Here is a 4,651-nt window from a genome sequence, read left to right on the forward strand (position 1 = left end):
GGAGGAAGGAAGGCAGGAAGAAAGGAAGGAAGGAAGGAAAAAATAAAAATGGGGGAATGAGGGAAAAGAAAGGAAGAGAAGGTGACGTGGCTGCTGGTAACGTTAGTCTCTGAAACCAGCTGGAATATTGTGTGTCTCTCCGCTTCTGCATAATGAATAAAGGTTTTTCAAATGACATAGGTTTGGTTCCAAGAGGGAGGAGGCCACTTCAGCGCTCATCCCTTCAGAACCACAGTATTGCAGACTACACCAGCTCACCGCCTGTTTTCCCTGTTTACCAAAGGGAAAGCGGGTGGAGTTGCCTTTAATTATTAACCTTCAAAATATCCTCTTTATTACTTGTGGTCATGGCAAAAGCAAAACTTATATTTATAGATAATCTCATTCTTTATTTCAATCTTTACTTTTAGCATTTCCCTACCCAACTTTTCACCTGAACCAAACCCCAGATTTAAAAGATGTGCAGCAGTTGGACCAAAGGGAGAGAAAGCAAAAGAAGTGAGGTGCTGTGAGAACTCCACCCCTGGTGAATGCAGAGAGAAGTCCCTGGGGATGCCCTGTACTTATATCTGGGGCACCTCTCACTGGCTATCAGAGGAGGACACTGTCCCAAATGCTGCATTTTATTTCAGTAATTCCAAGGAGACAAGATAAAGTTTATTCCTCTATCATATTCCTCACTCATCCATGAGCATTTTACATAAAATTGAAGGTTCTTAAATAAAAATCTAAAATGCCTTGTTAAGGAGTTAGGAACAATAAATGTTGGGAATGTTGACAAAATGTTCTGAAATGGTATTTGGGTTCTCTCATGCTTAATTTTTAATGGATTATTTTTTAAATCGTTATGTCTCCGATTTTCCATGTGAGACTTACAGTGTGAATCTGAGTCAATGATAACATACATTGAGGTCCTTAGAACAGTTTTTTTTTCTCTTAGAACTAAAGGTAAGGAATTGTAGTGTTATTACCAAATGATGGGGGAAGAACATTTCTTTTTTAATAGTGAGATAAAGCATTGACTTTGGAGGGTCAACATCCACTGTTTAAATATTATAAACAATGTTTAATATTGTCTTGATATGTATTAGGCATCCAGTGTTTAATGAATAAATGCCAATTGGCATGATAGAAAATATAAAATGAAAATAATATATGAGACATAGTTGCCCACTAGTTCTCAGATTACAATGTCAAAAAATAGTAAGTAAAATGAGATGGATTTTTTCTCTCTTGGTAATTCAAATTGACATGGGACTGAAGTGATTATTATTTTGACACGTAGGACACATAGAAAGCAGCAGTCCTCTTAGCTAGTGATTAGGGTAGTGAATACTCTGATTTTTTTGTAACATGTGTAGACCAGACACTTATAGACCTCGATCAATATTCATGTTTTGGAACTAATAGCTTGCGTGAGTTTTAGAAAGGTATATACCTAGGGCGGGTATAAACACTAAAATTCAGACAGTCATTGAAATATATATTAAAATGAGCATATTCTAGAAATTATATTAAAACTATAATTGAAAGCTAATATTGTATTCGCATGAGACTAAAGAAATTAATGTTTGATAAAACGCAATAGTAAACCATTTAGGTCTTTCTTTGCTGGTGCAAGAAAAAGTATTTGACTCAACTTTTATGCTTTTGAGGGCATTTGAGTTAAAGGGCACAAGGAACAGCATTTGTGAAGGCTGGAAGGGAAAAGGTTTCAGGCTACATTCCAGAATCTTGATTGCCTTGGGCTTCAGGTAGAATGGACTTTTTATGGGAGGCAGTAGTCCTGCGTTTGTTTTCTGGGTCATGCTTCATCCACATCACGAAAATTTTGCGATCCACTTCTACTCTTTTTCATGCTTGTTCACTGGTGGGATTCCACCAGAAATCTAAGTCTGGTCTCTGGTATGAGTTGGAAGGAGGGATGTGGGCAAAGCTCTACCTGGGCGATCTTGTAGGGTTAGGTCTCCAGGATGGTAGGGCTCTAGGGGAGACGAGGTGGTGATCGAGAGTGCAAATTCTGACATAAAAAAATAAAAAAATCCTAGCTTAGAAACTCATTTTTTAAAATTTTCCAAACTTATGACTTTGAACAAATTAACACAAATTTACAATTTATCTCCCACATAGATTTAACATAGACACTGTAATTAAAATGTCTTCCTATAGGTTTGTTATGATGATTCAAAGAATTAGGGAAAAGAACACCTTAATACACTCACTAAGTATTAATTGTTTGTGTTGTTATTATTCCTATCTCATCTGATTCCAAAGAGCCAGTTTAGTCATTATTACTAAAAAAAACAAAAACAAAAAACAAAGCCATCACTCCTTCTTCTCTATTCTTTAGATTTATTTTAAATTATGGCATCCTGTTCCAAATCTTTGATTTTACCATGCCAGCCACAGGCAGTCCATAAGTTGCCAGATGTATAGCTCTAATTTAAAACCCCTGGGTGTGTGTTTGTCACTAACTTGGGAGAATATTTGAATATTTGGAAACTCCAAATCTAATTAGCATCTGGTGAGGTGTACGTGTTTCTGAGAGCATAAGGCTGGGATACAGCTTCCCCCCCAAGTGTGAGAGAAGATGAGAAGCATGTCATCAAAGCGTCTAGTGACAGTCATGATGACACCTGCTCTTTAGACCTGGACCCTGTGTTCTCTGAATTGGGATTTAATGCATTATACTTTTTTTTTTTCATTGAGGGAGAATAGTGAAAGCAGACCTAAGCAGACCAGAATTCTGAAGTACTGATTGTTTAAAAGTCAGAAAGGTCATGGAGGTGTAGGAAGGGAAAACTGCATGCTAGAATCAGTAATTCTAAGTTCCAGTGGAAGATGAATAGGCTCTATTTATACACACTGGTCTGAATTCTGAGACTACCTAGGATAAGAGGCAGAAAGGCCCCCATTTCAAATTACCGGGCAACTGTAGCTAATGACTGTATTCAGTTATAGTGCATATGGCAGGTGAATGTTCCCCTCCCCAGCTTGTTCCTGCTATTATCCAGATAGCTACTCTTGTTTTCCTTTTTGCTTTTTTTTTCCTGCTAAAATCACAGAATTGAGCTAGTAGTAGCAAGCCATCGAGTCCTACTAATCAAATCTGAGAGACCAGGGCTCCAATCTCAGCTCATCATATGACTTAAGAGGCCCCCATTTCGACAGGATCTGAAAAGTCCCTTCTAAAGCCTTTACAAAGTAAGAATAATCTTCATTAAGTGCTACAGATTTCACAGGAAAAAAATGTATTAGGGGCTTTCCACAGAAAAGATAATTAATGTGCTGGTGAGAAGTATAGGCAATAGAAAGAAAAATTTCTCCATAATAGGAAAAGAAAAAATTACAACAGCTAGGGTAGATAATGATTAAATGTTAAGAAGCATTTCCTGCTAGCTTGATTTTTTTTACAGAGAGAGAGAGAGAGAGAGAGAGAGAGAGAGAGAGAGAGAAATTTGGGGTGGGAAGAGACACATACACATGCATACAAAGAAATCACACACACACACAAAATATAATCTCAGGAATAAAAGATATATGAAAGGTTTTTTGTTGTTAGGTTGATATTTATTTATCTTCCCTGGATCTATAAAAATTATATCTTTTATTGTGTTAAAGTCCTCTAAAACATCTTTCTAAATTGCTTTTCAATCTATTCTCGGTCAAAATATTGTTGTGGGCTGAGAAATTATTTTGAAGTTATTTTATAGCGAAAGAAGTCTTAGACAGCAATTTTTCTCCACTGCTTAATTCAACTATCTTGCTCTCATAGTTCTTGCTGAAATTGGTGTTATTTCAGGCCCTGAAGCAAATGGTCCTTTGCCCCTTTTCTAATTTCCTCCTTTCCAGACAGCAGGACTTGGCTTTTTATCAAGGAATCAAATGCCCACCCAATGGGCCTGCTGGGACTTTTTCCAAGCAAAACACATTGCTTTCCGGTGAATGTGTAATCATTTGCAAGTGAGTACACAGCTAAAACCTGTTGATAGAAAATGCTGGAAAAGCCAGTTCTATTTTTTTTTTCAGTGCTAGATGTATCTTGGACACCGTTTATAACTATGACTTGCTAATTTATTTAATTATAATTGCAATGAAAATTAGAAGAAGTCACCTCTTTCTTAAGGAGGGTGACATTTGATATCTATTCTTTGAAGGGATTGTACTGAATTCAGAATCAAGTACTAAGGTCTGTATTTCATTTTTGTTATTTCCAATTGAAATATATATTGTATAACTATGATGTATCTAGCTCCATGTTAGGCACCGACACACAAAAAATCTAAAAATGATTAGAATTATATTGCCTCATGGTTTACTGGAGTAAACAGGCACAAATAACCTCAATAAGATGAAATAGTCATAATGCAGGATGTATACAGTGCAATGGCATCCTGGTAAGACTCTCTGAATGTTGCCTAGGGGTTGTGTATAGCTTTGGATTCCACGGAGAAGGTGACTTTGGAGTTGGTGCTTAAAGAATTTAGTAGGAATTCACCTGGCAGAAAAGTAGAAAAGGATTTCACTGCCACCCAAACTATCTTGTGAAACAAATGTGATCATGACATTCTTTTTTTTAATATACATACTAGAGGCCCGGTGCACAAATTCGTGCATGGGTGGTGTCCAGCCAGCTGGCTCCATTGGGGGC

This window comes from Myotis brandtii, unplaced genomic scaffold, assembly GCF_000412655.1.
Source record: "Myotis brandtii unplaced genomic scaffold, ASM41265v1 scaffold48, whole genome shotgun sequence".
In the NCBI taxonomy this organism is placed as follows: Eukaryota; Metazoa; Chordata; class Mammalia; order Chiroptera; family Vespertilionidae; genus Myotis; species Myotis brandtii.